The sequence below is a fragment of the Schistocerca piceifrons genome, chromosome 4 (assembly GCF_021461385.2).
Source record: "Schistocerca piceifrons isolate TAMUIC-IGC-003096 chromosome 4, iqSchPice1.1, whole genome shotgun sequence".
Classification (NCBI taxonomy): domain Eukaryota; kingdom Metazoa; phylum Arthropoda; class Insecta; order Orthoptera; family Acrididae; genus Schistocerca; species Schistocerca piceifrons.
This window is the reverse complement of record NC_060141.1, coordinates 146,161,237-146,180,488: the sequence shown is the minus strand read 5'-3', so window position 1 is coordinate 146,180,488 and position 19,252 is coordinate 146,161,237. Positions and strand designations below refer to the sequence as shown.

Below are 19,252 nucleotides of genomic sequence, written 5' to 3'. Positions count from 1 at the left end.
AGTCACTCAAATGATGAAGTCATTTTCCAGCCATATACTACTCCATATGGTGATGTGCCCGTACTTTCATGGATCATAAAGTATAACCTTTGACAAGATATGGTAACAGAGCATCCCAGTCATTGTTATGGCTATTCGCACAGTGACTTAGCAATTTCTTTGTTGTCTTTTTTGCCGTTCAACTGCAGATGTAATTCGCTTGCCCTTAACTTATGATTTAATTCTCGCATAAAATTGGTGCTCTGATCTGTAATTAATGTTTCCAGAACACTGAACTTCAACAACTAATTATACACAGAAGCCTGTGCCACTGTGTTGGCCTCTTGATTCAAGATAGCTACCATTCCCACATAGTGTGAAAAATGATTTGTTGCTATCACGGTCTAGCCATTCCCCACCAGCATGTATGAAAAGATCCTGAAATGTTCATACTAATCATTTCAAAAAACTTATTAGCTTCCAGAAACGTTGTAGTAAAATATGCTGATGGCTCAACTGGGCTTGTCGTGCGAATGGTGCGCAGTTTTTAAAATTTTGTTCCACATCCTGTTTCTGTATATGCTACCAGTATGGTCAGCTACGTGCTTTTCTATGGTTCTTCAACCTCATGGCTGGATAACACATAATTATGTACCTGTTTTACTACTTCCTCCCGAACCTTGACTGGAAGTACAATACACAGTTCAAGCTTTGCTGTCCTACGTAATACACTGTCATGCACTATGAACGTTGGCTACATTGCGAATAGTTTGCAGTCCTTGTCAGCATCTTTCACTTTTTGCCACTAAACAATGGAGCGCTACACCAGCTTTCCTGTTGAGGCCGTCTGCATTCCTATTATTCCTACCAAGATTATGGTTTACTTCAAAATCAAATTCACTTAGCTTAAGCACCCACCAAGTTATAATCTACTAGATGTGTCCTTTGAGCCTAATAACCACTTAGATGCCATGTGATCTTTCACCACCATAATTTCTTACTGTATTAATAGATAATACGTATGTCATGATGTATATGGGGTTCAACATTTCTTTCACTGTGGCAGAGTACTTGCTCTCTGATTTATTCAACTGATGCAATCCATAGTGTATTAACACGACTCACGTTGTCCGTCGCTCTTCACGTAGTGTAGACCGGGAACTGCCTGCTAGGCATGCCCGATGTAAAACTGACTGGGCACGGCCCGTGCTGCCTGAGTTGTTGTTATTCCGCCGGCAGAGGGCGCAGTCGAATTCTCACGTGCCCTCTGGTGGACGGGACTTTGGGACTTTACATGCGGCAACTACTGTCCGTGACGCGCCGTGCCGATGTGCGCCTCCCGCGATCTTTCTGGTGGGTACTGCACATAGACTACCAGATGTTCTCTTGCCTCTACTTCCTGAGATAACACACATCACCAATACCAGACTAGTTGTCAACAACTCTTTCAGTGTTTCTGAATGCTTCTTCACATTATGATGTCCAGTTTAACTTATTAATTTTTTCAACAAGTGTGTAAGTGGTCATGCCATTTCTACAAACTTTGTTTGGATAAATTTTCTGCAATAATTTGTAACTCCATTTTGCTCTCAGTCATTCAAAAACTTAACAAGGCCCCACCAGTCTAGAATCTGTCTGTACCCCATTACTATTAATTACATGTCCTGAACAATGTCCCTCCTGAGAGTAAGGTGTGCAGCACTTAACCATTTAAAAACTTCGAAAACTTCTCTTAATCATCACACACGCAAAAACAGTTATATCATCTAAATAAACCATATACTGTTCTTGACATCAGTCCCTTCAAAACTCTGTTCAACAAATATTGAAATGTGGATGGTGCATTCCTTAATGCAAACACCATACAACAATACTGGTAGTGTCCCCCAAGGAATGTATATACCATTTTCAGTTGGTTCTCTGCACTACTTCTAACTGGGGATAATCACTCCACAGATGTATTGTGAAAAAATATATACACTGCTCCAAATTGTCAAAGGTAATTGTCATATTTGGGATTGGATATGTATCTCTTATTGTACGACATTGCCATACCCTTGGTCGCAGCAAAAATAATATGCCTTATTTCCATCTATGCTAATTTTTGTGTATGATTACCATTAGTGGTACCCCACAGGCTGGCACTTCTTTCAGTAATGCCATCCTCTAATGGTTTGTTAATGAAGTCCTCCATCACTGGCTATAGGTGATGTGGTGCACAGTATGGCTTACGTATGTGGGTGATGCATTCAAAATTGAGTTACTGTGCTGCTTTGCCAAGACCACCGCTAAAGACCCATGAGAATTAAACAAATCATCAGACTCCAATATCAATTCCTCCATTGCCCATCTTTCTATTTCTTCTAAACATTTCACTTTCTCCCGTAGTGCACTTCCACTGCTGGCTTCCTTATGGCTAGGGTTCAAATTCACCCTATGTGCATCATTTTCATCTAAAATATCTAACCCTTTAAAGAGATCCATGTCTTTGGTCCCAAAATTATCTATACCAAAGGGCACTACCCATTTGTCTTCTGTCTCCCATACATTTGCAATACTCCTGCCCATAAAACACTGTGATTTATCTAATTCATCATTTTCTATTAGTGGCTCAACCACAGATAACTAGTCTAACAGCAGATCCATTCCTATGCTCACCCATAGCAAGTTCCTTGCACTTTGCAGCATTTTGTTACACAAATTGATACTTAGTGCTCTTGCACACAGTTTAATAGGATCACATTTCATGAGAGAGAAACATTGCAGCAAAATGGCACCCACAATTGTTTTCCCCCGATGGAATCATATTCTATCGAGTTGATTAAGCTCAGTTTTAGCATGATGTTTATGTAAGAAATCTGACACTAAGTACTCACCACCTGTACAAAGCAAAACCTACATACATCCCTTAAAATATCTTGCCGCCACCTGAAAACCTAATGTTGCCAAACCTAGCAAATCTGAGTCATTACCCCCTACTGCAGGTAGCTTATAATAAGTAGGGTTTAATTGCCTCTTTCCCTTGACTCCCAAATTTGGTGCAGAGACATGCGTGCCTTTGTCCCTTCCATCCACTAGGCCAGTTAGACACAATAACACCTCTGCACATGTTTAAGCTGTGCTAAAATTCATTTGGAACATGGCTTGGTGGGCCTGGCCCCCATTGCAGCTTAACAGTTTGTTACAGCCATTCCACCTCTCCCTATCCTGCCCTGTATTCGGCGAACAGTCCCATTTCTGATGTCCTAATTTCCTACATTTTCTACACTGTGGCCTACAGCAAACCTGTCATATATGACTCAAACATCCACAATGGTAAGATGTGATGTCAGTGAAAAAACTACCTCTTCTATGTGCATCTCTCTCTTCAAAAACTGTCGCCATTCTTATGGCTCGAGCTATGTCCTTCAGAAATTATGTGCGTACTTTTCTCAGCATATTGGGAGATAATCCCCACAAAATAGCATTTAACGTCCCTTGTCCTGTTTCTTGCAGAGGGACCCCATTTGTGTCATTTCTCTTCATTAATTCATAGACATTAACATTCAGTATCCTTCTTCTACCCACAAAACATTTGATGGATCTGCCCTGTCTTTACAACACACCATTTAACTGCACCCAATAATAACTACAATTGTTTTGTCTTGGGTCACTGTATTGAGACTTCCCTCGTGACTTCAAAAGTTTGAGCATTTCTTAGGCCCTCATAGTACATAACACATGTTTTTGCATCTGCTACCAAACTTGCAATGAAGCACCAAAGAAATTGGTATAGGCATGCACATTCAAATACAGAGATACGTAAACAGGCAAAACACAGCGCTGTGGTCGACAGTGCCTCTACAAGACAACAAGTGTCTGGCACAGTTGTTACATTGGCTATTGCTGCTACAATGGCAGTTTATTGAGATTTAAGTAACTGAATGTGGTGTTATAGTCGACACGCAAGCAATGGGCCACATCACCTCCGGGGTAGGGATGAAGTGGAGATTTTCCTGTATTTTGCAAGTGTACCGTGAATATCAGGAATCCGATAAAACATCAAATCACTGACATCGCTGCGGCCAGGAAAAGATCCTGTGAGAACGGGATCAGGACCAACGATGACTGAAGAGAATTGTTCAACATGACAGAAGTGCAACCCTTCCACAAATTGCTACAGATTTCAGTGCTAGGCCATCAACATGTGTCAGCATGTGAACAGTTCAACGAAACATCATTAATGCATGCTTTGGGAGCTGAAGGCCTACTCGTGTACTCTTGATGATGGCGTGACACAAACTTTACACCTCACTTGGGCCTGTCAGCACTGACATTGGACTGTTGATGACTGGAAACATGTTGACTGGTCGGACGAGTCTCATTTCAAATTGTATTGAGCGAATGGAGATGTACGGGTATAGAGACAACCTCATGAATCCAAGGACTCTGCATGTCAGCAGGGGACTGTTCAAGCTGGTGGAGGCTCTGTAATGGTGTGGGGTGTGTGCAGTTGGAGTGATATTGGACCCTTGATAAGTCTAAATATGACTCTGACGGGTGACATGTACATAAGCATCCTGTCTGATCACCTGCATCCATTCATGTCCATTGCGCATTATGCATTCCGACAGACTTGGACAATTACAGCAGGACAATGCAACACCACACAAGTCCATAATTGCTACAGAGAGGCTGCAGGAAAACTCTTTTGAGTTTAAACACTTCCACTGTCCACCACACTCCACAGACATGAACATTATTCAGCATATCTGGGATGCCTTACAACATGCTGTTCAGAAGAGATCTCCACTCCCTCCTACTCTTATGGATTTATGGACAGCCCTGCAGGATTCATGGTGTCAATTCCCTTCAGCACAACTTCAGGCGTTAGTCAACTTCATGCCATGTCATGTTGCAGTGCTTCTGCATGCTTGTGGCAGCCCTACACAATATTAGGTAGGTGTATCAGTTTCTTTGGCTCTTCAGGGTAGTACGACCTTATGTAATAATTGCACCCCTGAACACCAGCAACCCATCTTTGCAACTGCCAGAAAATTGTCCCCAAATGCTAACACATCCACTTCTGCCTTACCTGAAAAAGGATCAAGTAGGCTAGTTGTACTAGCATGTAGGACAACTCCCAACAAACCAGACAAGGATGTGTCCTCTTTAAAAGTACCCAACTCCTTGTGCAAGTCTATATCACTTGACCTCATTTAAGCCACTTGATCCAGCAAAGACTGAGCTGCTTCCTGAGTGGTAACCACCTGTTCCCTTGATGTACTCGTTGCAAAACCTGTATCTTGGACAGAATATAATAGGACAAACACAGGAGAATACTTAATATTAATAGTACCGTAACACATCCCACCATGACTAAATTTTTATGCCTATGTGCCAACCACGCACACTCGTTCCATTCCATGGCATTTTACATTTAGATCAAATTATAGGTGATGATTTAGTGCAGGGCACACTATGCCCCAGAAAATTATATTGCATACAACTATCCCGGTGCACATTGGCTTATGTGTCTCTAATAAGTGTTCCCTTTAAATTTTGCTCGTATTTATACCTCAGTCAACTTTCTTGAACAGTACTTTAAAACCAACTCTCTAATGTACCTGTTCCGTTGTTGCAACTCACACAGATGAAAAGCAGAGGGGGAGGGGGGAGGGGAATGCATCTTCAGTCACTACGCTGTGATGAGGATCCTTTATGCTGAGCCACAATGAAGTCACTGACTCTTCTAATACCAGTTATTACAGTTTCAGAATGTTCCATTGGCCGTTGACACTGTTAAACGCCAGATGCCAACTCCGAAGGTGTGCAGGACACTGAGTGTGAGAGATCAGTTCCTTGGCAGTCGCAGAATCAGAAATGCAGCTAAATCAACATCATATTTTATGTAGCAAGATCTGATACAGTAGCCCCAGGCAGTATCTCAATAGCGTGCATAGACCCGAGGCAGCAGAACCTGGCTGTGTCACACAGAGAGGTGCATAAACATCGAATGCTGGTAGCGAGAGGCAGGCAGTCAGGAATGAAGCACCCTCCAGGTGCAGACTGCAAACCCAGAGCTACTTGGAGACACTCAGTAGTTGGTTGATGACAGCCTGGAAGGAACCCCAGTCGTACAGCACCCACTCAGACACTGGCAGTATCAGAACTAGGAGCAGCCTATACACCAGCAGCTAGGGGAGGTGTGACTAATTCTAGATGAGGCTGAGTGACCCACTCGGGCTGACAGCTGGTGTGTAGTAGTTCTTGGTATAGTCAGCAGTCAAAGACATACTGCTTGGTTTGGAGGGGTGAGTGCTTGTGGAAAATTTTGCCCAATTTGTTGTGACTGAGCCGCCCTTCTGGTCATATAGTGGCCGAGGTGACAGTGTCAGGCTGGCACGAGGTAACCTCACATGCCACTGCAGTGGGCTGGTGTCTCAAATTGTGCCGCCTCAAGTATTATTGCGGCTCCGACAGCAGAATTTCACGGGCAGCCAACTGGCCCCTCAGGCCTTGAGTTGTCTGGTTTGCTAGGAAAGGTATTGGTGCAGCACATTAATCATTTCTGATTATTTCGCCTTTAGAGACAGTTTCCCAGACCAAGGGAGGGAGTATGCCCAGAACCTCTATCCACTCCTTTGCCCTCTTTGAAAGGATCATTGGCAGAACCGGGGTAACTCCTTATAGAGGATATCTACAACCGCCATTGCTGAATATTTTTTATTCAAAACTAGCTGAGAAACCCAGCATTACCCAAATATTTATTTATTCCAATCTTCTGTAAGTCCAACTACTCCTTCCCCTCTCTCTGTCCAGTAGTTGGTTGATGACAGTGTGGGAGGAACCCCAGTCCTACGGCACCCACTCAGACACTGGCAGCTTCAGGGCTAGGAGCAGCCTATACACCTCCTGTCCACCTCCTCCTCTCTCTAACCACCCCCTCCTTCCCCCTCTCTGTATCCATCCCCCTCTCTCTGCCCATTTTCTGCCCCCCCCCCCCACTCCTCTCGGTCCATTCCTCCTCCCCCTCTCTAGTCCATTTCCTTCTCCTCTCCTTATCTCGTCCACCTCATCCACCCTCTCTGTCCATCTCTTCCCCCTCCCCCCCCCCTCTCTGTCTGTGCATATTCTCATTCCCCCTCTCTCTGTCCACCTCCTCTCCTCTGTCCATAACCTCCACACCCACTCTAATGGGGTTGGTGATTTACCCCCATAGTATTTCTTCTCATGTTTTGGGTAATATGTGTACCAAGTTTGGTTGAAAGCCACGCAGGGGCTTAACATCTGTGTATGTGACTGCATTGCACACATATATATGTATTTGCTTGAAATAGCTTCAGTGCTCCTGAGTTATGGTTCAGTGCCACCTCAATTTTATTCCCAACGCTTTGGGATGTGTGTGGCTCTTAACTCCAAAGTGCTTCTTTCTAGATAGTAACTAACTAGTAAATCCCAGACACTTAAAAGTATTGAACTCTGTACAAAACTGCTTCAAACTTATGATGACTTTACAAATGAGTTAACGCATTGATATTTGATGTTAACCATGTAAGCAAGAAAAAGTTGAGAAAAGGTTTGAAATTATTTTTAAAATATGTTAGAATCTGTGCTAAGTGGATGAATAGAATCTGGGTACTTTGCAAACCATTTTAAGAACACACAGTTTTCCATGCGTCTCAGGTTTTGCTGGTACATTCACAGGTATATGTGGATACTATCTGCAAATGTGTTGTAAATAGAGTTAGCAGTAAAGAAATAACAAATGAAAACATCATGCTTGCCGTGACAGTTTTATTGCATGAGTGGCAAAAATATACTAAGCGACAAACCTTTTTCCTTTCACCGTTTTGTGGGGGATGTCAGCAGTAAAGAGTTTCTTAATTTGTTTCAGATTATGTATAAAATTTGTTGCCAGTCTCTAAGTGTTCTGTTCTCAAACACTGGATGAGTATAGTCTGGATATTTATGCTCAGTGCACTATGCTTCTTTTTCACTCCCCCCTTTGTTGAGAGTTGGTGGTTCTTACCTCCATGATGCTTCTTTCCAGATAGCAAGTGATATGTGTACCAAGTTTGTCTGTGATAATGATAGAAGTTGAAGGAATGAATTGAAGACATGTCAGGAAAAACGGGCTAACTCTCAAATGTAAAAGCTTAGAGATAAGTGTTGCCATCGGTTGCTGGGTAAGGGAACTATCAAAATTGACGTTGGTCTCCCCCCTAAATATCACTTAGGGGTGAGACCAATGTCAATTTTGATAGTTCCCCTACCCAGCAATAGATGACAACACTTACAAACTTTACTTTCATTTTCACTCAGTTAATACTCGACAGATATCAAACCTGCATTTGGATCAGACTTTCTTAACTCTTGCGCAGAAGGGTGTGCAGTATACTGCTGCATCCATATATGTAACTTGCCACTCGGTAGATGTGAACAGGTGACAGCTGAGGGCCTGACTGACTGGCTCACTAAAAGAGTGGACAAGCAGCTACTGTGCTACAGACTGCCTGAATTTACACTTAGTTACAAAACGTGAGATTAAACCTCTTAAATAGAAAAACACACACGAAATACATTGCAAGAGCTGTTTATCCAGTTTCCTTGTATTTAACACTTTTTGTATTCCAATGACTTAATTACTTTTCCCCCACAATAAATGAAAATGCCATAAATCATGGTTGCAGCATTTTGGAAAGGACACTTTCTTGATATTCGACTGTAGCACACTAAAGAAGCGCTGGTGATTTATACACTTTTTTCAACAAATAAATCATTTATATGTAAGTCAAAAAGACATATATTTAACTGGTGTTTTTATTTAATATGCTTCCCTTTTATCTCATATACCTGACCCAGTCTTCCCCTTTTGAGCCAGTATACGGCTGCTCTGTGTCTGATGGTTATGTCAATAGCGTATGTTGCAAGTACAATACCAAATGTTCCTGCCATTCTGAGCAATACACCTCTTTGTCCCTGTCTCTCGATGGTTTTTTGGGTCATGAGTGATAGTCACTGTGCCCAGGCACTTCCTGCAAAACACATTATAGGTTCAAAGAGGGCTGTATGATATATTCGCAGTATCTGTAATGATAGTCTGTAGCGAGTTGAGTTTAGTGTGACAAGTTTGTGCACTAGTCTTGTCGCTTTTTCACCTGTAAGCCCTATGTGCTCGTTGAATGTCAGTCGTTTGTCAAGGTGTATCCATAGCTATCTTCTTGTTGTTTTCCTCTGTATCCTAGTGTTGTTCAGCCTAATCATAGTGCAAGGCCTCTTTGATGAGTAAATGTACTGTCTTGTTTGCCACAATTGTGAGCTTGTTATGGCTGCACCAGTCACTTATTTTTATAAGGAGTTGTGTAGCCTTGCTTTTGCATTGCATTCTTGAGTTGGCAGTTACTACTACTACTACTAACAAGTCATTAGCATAAACTGCTATTCCCTTCACCCTATCATCTTGTTTAGGAGTGGTTCTGTGGCAATATCCCAGAAAACTGGTACACAGATTGAGCCTTGTGGACATCCTTTTGTTATTTTCTTGATAACTTTGTGTTCGTTCTTGCTATTGCACAACCCTATCTTTGCAGTAGTTGTGTAAGCTGTTGTATAAGACTGTTAAGTGTCTGCCTCTCTCATAGCCATGCAAACAACGCATGTCACCAGAGATTGCTGAAGGCACCTGCTATGTCGATTGCTATTGCTACTGCGTATTTTTCTTGTATGTCCTGTATTATTTCCAGCGTGCACTTAACTACATCATCTATTGAGCTTCTTGATCTAAAACCATACTGATGTGTACTAAGGTGAAAGAGCGTCCTGGGTGACTGTAGTCGATTATACAGGAGCCTCTCCTGCACCTTAGCCAATGTGTTCAAGAGGCAGACGGGCCTGTAAATCTTTGGGTCTGTTGGGTCCCGATCCTCTGATTTTTTTATTATTACTACATTCGCTGTTTTCCACATAGCAAGGACCCTGCCTTGCAGCAGTGCTTCATTCAGTAACGCTATTAGAAAGGGGGTGACTTGTGCAACAGTATTTTCTAGTGTTTCTGAGTGTGTGTCATCTGGACTGGGAGTCTTCTAATTCTTTAATTGTTTTATTGCTCATGCTACCTCGTCGTGGGCAAATGGGACAGTAACAGGACCATTTGTGTAGGTGTTCTCCATTTGTCTTCCTAGGCCTATGTGATGTCGCTGGTCATTCACTTTTTTGTCATCAGGGAGAAGCTTGTTTGGCAGGTACACTGCGGAACATCTCCAGCCCCTTGTATAAGTGCTGTCTGTGTGCGTAAGAGCTCACAGTACTGTAAGTATGAATATGAGTAAATGTGAGATATGAAAATAAGACGTCATGAGTGGATTACATTATGAAAAATGTTTGTTTGAAAATGCAAAGAGGAAATGGCTGGTGGAGGGGAATGGAGCTTCAATACTACACATTGGGTGGCAAAATCCCTGTGGCCTGGGCCCTGCTTGTCCATATCCTCCACTTCCTGCCACCTCTCCCTCTCTCTGTCCATCTCCTACTGTTTCCTCTCTCTGACCATCTCATCCTGCTTCCTCTCTCTGATCATCTCCTCCTCCTCCTCCCCCCTCTGTCTTACCACCTCCTCCTTCTCACCCTCTTTGACCATCTGCTCCTCCTCGCCCTCTTTGACCATCTCCTCTCCCCCCCCCCCCCTCTCTCTCTGCTCAATTCTTCTCCCCTCTCCCTTTCCATCCCCATCTCTCCCCTTCCATCTTCTCCTCCCCCCTCTTTGTTTATATACGTGTACATCTCCTCTGCCTCTTCCCTCTGTCCATCCCTTCATTCTCCCTCTCTCTGTCCATCCACTCCCCCCCTCCCTCTTCCTGTCCATCCACTCCCCCCCCTCTTCCTGTCCATCCACTCCCCCCCTCTTCCTGTCTATCCACTCCCCCCCCCCTCTTCCTGTCCATCCACTCCCCCCCCTTTTTTCTGTCCATCGGCCCCCCTCTTTCTGTCCATCCACCCCCCCCTTTTCCTCCTGTCTATCCACTACTTCCAACCTCTGTTTCAGTCCATCCACTTCTACCCCTCTTTTTCTCCTCTTCTCCTCTATCTGTCTCCTCTGCCACCTCTCTCTCTATATCCACATCCTACTCCCTCACCCCTCTGTCCATTTCATCCACTTCCCCCTCCCACTCTCTCTGTCCATCTCTTTCTCTTGGCTCTCTCTCTGTGCACCTCATATGTCACATCCCCCTCCCTCCCACCTCTTTCCCCCAGTTGGAGCTAGGTGGTTCTTAATCTCTCACTACTTCTTTCTGGGCAGTAAGTGTTATGTTTACCAAGTTTGGTCAAAATTGATCCAGGTTTTTAAGAAGAGATATGGTAAATAATTTTACACATGCACAGCACTTACATACATTCATATATATACATATGGTGGCTGGAATCGAGGCTGTTAACCAGGACTCTTTGATTTAGCCAAAGGTGCTATGTACCTCTAGACCACAGTCCTGATTTTTAATATAATTTGGAGTGACATCAGACTTCAAACTGAAATAACTACCTTTATTGCCAAGGCATATGCTGCCTTCAATAAATTAAACCCGGAGGTACGGACATCCCATGATTTATGTCTGAATACCAAACTAGGCACGTACCTGGTGATGATCTTGTCCTCTGTGAATTGGCACCTTTATAAAGATGCATTTAAATATTATGACAGCATATACCCTGAAGAGCCAAAGAAACTGGTACACCTACCTAATATCGAGTAGGGCCCCCTTGAGCACGCAGAAGTGCCGCAGCGTGATGTGGCATGGACTCGACAAATGTCTGAAGTCATGCTGGAGAGAACTGACACTATGAATCCTGCAGGGCTGTCCATAAATCTGTAAGAGTACAAGGGGGTGGAGATCTCTTCTGAACACTAAATTGCAAGGAATACCAGATATGCTCAGTAATGTTCATGTCCGGAGAGTTGTGGCCAACAGAAGTGTTTCACCTCAGAAGTGTGTTCCTGGAGTCACTCTGTAGCAATTATGGACTTGTTGGGTGTCGTGTTGTCATGCTGGAATTGCCCAAGTCCATCAGAATGCACAATGGACATGAATGGATGCAGGTGATCAGACAGGATGCTTATGTATGTGTCACCTGTAAAGCCATATCTAGATGTCTCAGGGGCCCCATATCACTCCAACTGCACATGCTCCACACCATTACAGCGCCTCCACTAGTTTGAATGGTCCCCTGTTGACGTGCAGGGTCTGTGAATTCATGAGGTTGTCTCCATACCCGTACACACTCATTCACTCAATACAATATGAAACAAGACTCATCGGACCAGGCAGCATATTTCCAGTCATCAACAGTCCAATATTAGTGTTGATGGGCCCAGGTGAGACATAAAACTTTGTGTTGTGCAGCCCTCAAGGGTACACGAGTGGGACTTCAGCTCTGATGGCCCATATTGATGATGTTTTGATGAATGGTTCACATGCTGACACTTGCTGATGGCCAAACATTTAAATCTGCAGCAATTTGCGGAAGGGTTACACTTCTGTTATGTTGAACAATTCTCTTCAGTCGTTGTTGGTTCCGTTCTTGCAGGATCTTTTTCTGAACTCAGCAATGTTAGAGATTTGATGTTTTACAGGATTCCTGATATTCACGATACACTCGTGAAGTGTTCATACGGGAAAATCCCCACTTCATCGCGACCTCAGAGATGTTGTGTCCCATTGCTTGTGCGCTGACTGTACCACCACACTCAAACTCACATAAATCTTGATAACCTGCCATTGTACCAGCAGTAACTGATTTACAGCTGTGCCAGACACTTTTCATCTTACATAGGCATTGCTGACTACAGCACCTTATTCTGCCTGATTACATACCTCTGTATTTGAATACGCATGCCTATACCAGTTTCTTTGGCACTTCAGTGTACATGACATCTGTCTGGACAGTACTGAAACTGAAAGGCAAAGTAAAATGCTAAATGCTGAAGTTCTGCAAAAATGTAATATGCATGGCACAGAATTCTTTATGGTAAATGGCGTGGTGTGGACACAGTGCAGGGTAGTATCCATAGAGTAACTAAATTTGTATTTTATTCAGAACTTCAGAGTGGCAATTCTAAGCTCGGTGGTCAGTACCTGCACCACTATGATGCATTAAAACTAAACCTAAACTCCTGCAATATCTATTTGGACAACTGATAGCTGTTTGCTTCACAGAATTGTAAGTGGACATGCAAAATGAAAGAACATGTTTGAAGCATTTGAAAAGACACATGTAGAAGATTCTAAAGCCAAACGCCATGTGAAATTTGAACCCAGCTCACCTATAAAACATTCATGAGAGCAAACTGTTATTTTGCCTGATCTGTAACCACATCTTTATCTTAAAGATTGTCTTTTATTGTCACATCACTGAATTAGAGAACTTGCTGCAGCGGATGCATCAAGGTGGATATTAGTGAATATTTTAATGGGTAACTCTGACTCTTGTGGACTGACATTGATCAGTCTCTCAGCTGTTTGGAGCTAGAAGTATATACTTCTATTTGGATAGGCTGACCATACTGTAAAGTGAAAAACTTATACACTTGTGTTTATACTTTATACATAACTTCTTATCACTCTTCTGATTACCTTTCTTGTCAGTTGTCATGATATTTTGGAATCGATAACAGGCCTCTGACAATGCTGCAGCAGAAAAACCCATAGTAAAATATATCTACATTTTGTGAACTGGAATGGAACATGTTGCTACATTATACACAAATAAAGTTATTTTCTTCAGAAATAAAAAGGAATGATACATACTTTTTATTGTAATAGCTTAGATATATTTTCTGCAATGTTAAGTCACTTACTAGGTGCTTAGGTACAATTTGTTAATCCTAAAAACTGTGTAATTTTAATAGTCAGTAATCAGATACAAATGATACATTTCATACTAAAATGTAAGATTTCATTTGCCTTCAGACTGTTTTGGGAAGCTTGCATACATACCAAACAGTATTCAATAAGCACTGCACATTCCACATCACTCACATTCTCACAAAATTAACGTTCATATTACTGCAGTTCCATTAGGAGAAACGGTGTAAGTGATGCTCCTTTACACCTTCCTTGGTTTGGTTTTACTTGCACTGAGGGCCATAAAGGGAAGGTTGATAAGTTTGGGGGAGAGGGGGGGGGGGGGGGTTAGGTAATACAAGCTTTTCTTTTCTACATATCTCTTACTCTTTCTTTAAGCATAAGATGAGTTAAACCAAATGCTGTTGTCCCATAGTGGGTCTTGTGATAGTATGTATTTCTGTACATTCTACTACAAAAAATATGTTTTTCATAAATATTTAAATAAATAATAACTGTTATTGCACACATTTATGTGAAAACCAGAACTGTCCTGACAAAACTTGGATGTCTGCTCAGCCTAGTGTGAAGTGGTAATTGGGTCACATTCATCAGGCTGTAGGTTATATATATATTCTGTATGAGAATGGATGTCAGGTCAGAGTTAATTGGAGACCGTAGTTCCAATCTTCCTGACAGAGTAAATATCAAAATGAAGCAGGTGAAAGGAAATACATATGTCTAAAATATGAGATTGACATGAAGTCCAAAGTGGCTAAGCAGAAATGGCTAGAGGACACATGCATGTCTATAGAAGTATGTATAACTAGGTGAAAGATAAATACTCTCTACAGGAAAATTAAAGAAGTCATTGGAGTAGAGAGAAGCAGCTGTATGAATATCAAGAGCTCAGAGGGAAAACCAGTCCTAAGCAAAGAAGGGAAAGCTGAAAGATGGAAGGGATATATAGAGGGGCCATACAAGTAAAATGAAATTGATGGCAATATTATAGAAAGGGAAGAGGAAGTAGATGAGATGAAAGATATGATGCTCCGAGAAAAACGTGACAGAACACTGAAAGACCAAAGTCGAAATGAGATCCCTGGAGTGGATGACACTCCCTTAGGACTACTGATGTCCTTGGGAGAGTCAGATGTGACAAAACAGTTTCACCTGGCATGCAAGATGTAGGAGACAGGAAGTACCTTCTGACTCCAAGAAAAATGTAATTATTTCCATTTCAAAGAAAGTAGGTGCTGTCAGGTGTGAATATTACTTAACTATCAGTTTAATAAGTCATGATTGCGGAATACTGACAAGAATTATTTATGGAAGAATGGGAGTCTGGAAAAATGTAGGAACATGCAAGGCAATACTGACCCTACAACTCAGGTTAAAGAAAGGCAAATCTACATTTATAGCACTTGTAGACATAGAGAATGCTTTTGACAACAATGGCTGGAATACACTCTCTGAAATTATGAATGGAGCAGGGGTAAAATACAGGGATCGAAAGGTTCTGACCTGTACAAAAATTACACTACAGTTATGAGAGTTGAAGGACATGAAAGGGTAGCAATGGTTTAGAAGGGAGTGAGACCGGCTTGTAGCCTGTCTGTAGTGTTATTCAGACTGTACATTGAGCAAGCAGTAAAGGAAACAAAAATTGAAGAAGAAATTAAAGGTGAGGGAGAAGAAATAAAAACCTTGAGATTAGCAAAGACTTGGATTAGCTACTGAATGTAATGGGTAGTGTCCTGAAAGGAGGATGTAAGATGAACATCGGCAAAAGCAAAATGAGGGTAATGGAATGTAGTCAAAATAAATCAATTGATGGTGAGGGAAATAGATTAGGAAATGAGAAACTAAAAGTAGTAGATGAGTTTTACCATTTAGGCAGTGAAATAATTGATTATTGCCCAAGCAGAGAGGATATAAAGAGTAAAATGGCAATGGCAAGAAAAGTGTTTCTGAAGAAGAGAAATTTGTTGAAATCTAGGGTCAATTTTAGTGCTAGGAAGTCCTTGCCGGATGTATTTGTCTGGAATGTAGCCATGAATAGAAGTGAAATGTGGGTGATAAGCAGTTGGGTCTAGAGGAGCAAGTTATCACCAGTTTAGTGTTGGAAGAAAGTAGGAGGGGCAAAAGTTGCAGAGGGAGACCAAGAGATGAATACAGTAAGCAGGTTCCAATGGATGTAGTTTGCTGTAGTCTTTCGCAGATGAAGAGACTTGCACAGAATAGAGTACCACAGGGAGCTGCATCAACCCTGTCTTCAGACTGAAGATCACAATAATAGCCACCAGCACATAAATCAAGAGCCTTGTCTTTTGCAAGAAATACTGTCATTGACTGATCTGTCCAGGCTCAATCCATGATCCACTTCCACACTTCTTTCAATACCTCTCACACATCCCAAATTCCACTGAACTTCCCATGCTCACCTTGCTGGACAAGCAGTCCTGGAAAGGAGGATGTAGCAGTGAAAGGGGGTTAGTTGCAGCGCCTGAACTGGTTCCAAAAAGTGTCATTTGCTCATAGTGGAGTGTGCACTGTTATTGAACATGTCAGGTTAAAACTGTGTGCCATCCTGATACATAAACCTAAATCATTTCCTTTTTAGGGGAATTCTATTACTATTGGAGCTAACCAGGTATAACATACAACCTGCCTCGAACTTAGAGTGCTAGTCCAGAAATTTTGAGTGAAATTCAGAAAGTACTCAAGAAGCACTGACAGAATTGAAACAGTCCTAACCTGTCAGAAAGTTGAAGATGTGTTAATAGCTTCATACATGTGAAGATAATGTAGATTTTAAAAGTGTTAGCACTTGTTTGAATGTATATTAACAGAAGTGCATAGTAGTCAAAATTACACTCCTGGAAATGGAAAAAAGAACACATTGACACCGGTGTGTCAGACCCACCATACTTTCTCCGGACACTGCGAGAGGGCTGTACAAGCAATGATCACACGCACGGCACAGCGGACACACCAGGAACCGCGGTGTTGGCCGTCGAATGGTGCTAGCTGCGCAACATTTGTGCACCGCCGCCGTCAGTGTCAGCCAGTTTGCCGTGGCATACGGAGCTCCATCGCAGTCTTTAACACTGGTAGCATGCCGCGACAGCGTGGACGTGAACCGTATGTGCAGTTGACGGACTTTGAGCGAGGGCGTATAGTGGGCATGCGGGAGGCCGGGTGGACGTGCCGCCGAATTGCTCAACACGTGGGGCGTGAGGTCTTCACAGTACATCGATGTTGTCGCCAGTGGTCGGCGGAAGGTGCACGTGCCCGTCGACCTGGGACCGGACCGCAGCGACGCACGGATGCACGCCAAGACCGTAGGATCCTACGCAGTGCTGTAGGGGACCGCACCGCCACTTCCCAGCAAATTAGGGACACTGTTGCCCCTGGGGTATCGGCGAGGACCATTCGCAACCGTCTCCATGAAGCTGGGCTACGGTCCCGCACACCGTTAGGCCGTCTTCCGCTCACGCCCCAACATCGTGCAGCCCGCCTCCAGTGGTGTCGCGACAGGCGTGAATGGAGGGACGAATGGAGACGTGTCGTCTTCAGCGATGAGAGTCGCTTCTGCCTTGGTGCCAATGATGGTCGTATGCGTGTTTGGCGCCGTGCAGGTGAGCGCCACAATCAGGACTGCATACAACCGAGGCACACAGGGCCAACACCCGGCATCATGGTGTGGGGAGCGATCTCCTACACTGGCCGTACACCACTGGTGATCGTCGAGGGGACACTGAATAGTGCACGGTACATCCAAACTGTCATCGAACCCATCGTTCTACCATTCCTAGACCGGCAAGAGAACTTGCTGTTCCAACAGGACAATGCACGTCCGCATGTATCCCGTGCCACCCAACGTGCTCTAGAAGGTGTAAGTCAACTACCCTGGCCAGCAAGATCTCTGGATCTGTCCCCCGTTGAGCATGTTTGGGACTGGATGAAGCGTCGTCTCACGCGGTCTGCACGTCCAGCACGAACGCTGGTCCAACTGAGGCGCCAGGTGGAAATGGCATGGCAAGCCGTTCCACAGGACTACATCCAGCATCTCTACGATCGTCTCCATGGGAGAATAGCAGCCTGCATTGCTGCGAAAGGTGGATATACACTGTACTAGTGCCGACATTGTGCATGCTATGTTGCCTGTGTCTATGTGCCTGTGGTTCTGTCAGTGTGATCATGTGATGTATCTGACCCCAGGAATGTGTCAATAAAGTTTCCCCTTCCTGGGACAATGAATTCACGGTGTTCTTATTTCAATTTCCAGGAGTGTATTTAGATGCAGACTATATATTTACCACTGATGCAGATTTTTGAATCTCTATTTTTTCGGTAGAATAATGTGTGCTTGATTGTATGTCTTCGAATTCCATTTCTTTCTCAGCAATATTTGAAATATATCTACCATAACAAAACAAATGTCAGTTGCTTTATATTCCAACTGTATTCTATCACGTAGTCCAGTTGCCTTGTTTTTCTTTCTTTCATGAACAACTTTTGCCATTTTTGTCTTTCAATGTCCATTTCTCACTTTGGCTTCTGAAAGAGGAATTACTATAAAATAATCGCCTAAGGGCTTTGGAGTACGGCAAATGTGGCTGAGCCTAAGCTATCATGAATGTAATGAAAAAGAATTGCTCATAAAATGAGAAGTTATCTCACTTAATATTATTTTTGTTTTGCTAATACTATATTTTCATTTGGCACACAAAATGCATCAATATGTTAATAAAGTGTTTGCAATATGTGATCACTTTGTTATTTGTATTTAAGGAAATTTTCTTATTTTACTTACTGTCTTTTCCTGTCTCATTTCTTACTATGTTTCAAATAATTTTACTATGTTTCTTCAGAAGGCTGTTTTTCTGGGAAATAGATACATTTTAATGTTCCAGTGATTATATTTAAAAATTTGCAATTCAGTGTGTAACATAATTTAATCATCCAGTGTCCTTAGGAGTGAAGATTGCTTTATTGTTTTGGTGTGCTAAAAGTGTTCTTTGTCCTTTCGGTAAAGATCTGCATTTTTTTAAGTATCGATATATATTCACTGTAATACACTTCTGTTCATATAATGGGAAATCCAGGATGGAATAAAGACAATATTATTAAAAGGATAGTTGCTACTAACCTTATAGCGGAGATGCTGAGTCTCAGATAGGTACAACAAAAAGACTTTGAAACAAGTGAGCTTTTGGCCAAACAGGCCTTCATCAGAATTAAACAACACACACACACACACACACACACACACACACACACACACACACACACACATTCTCACACAAATGCAACTTGCACACACGACTAAGAGTCTGACCTCCGCAGCCAGAGGCTGTGGTCGTGTGTGTGTGTGTGTGTGTGTGTGTGTGTGTGTGTGTGTGTAAAGCTGACGTGTTTGACAGTCTTTTTGTCGTGCCTGCCTGTGACTC

General features: G+C 42.7%; 1 protein-coding gene across 1 annotated transcript in view; it reads left to right on the top strand.

The window, feature by feature from the left end:
• The window catches only part of LOC124795683 (longitudinals lacking protein, isoforms H/M/V-like), a 320,009-nt gene that overhangs the window by 218,609 nt on the left and 82,148 nt on the right, over nt 1-19,252 (top strand). The window lies entirely within an intron of this gene.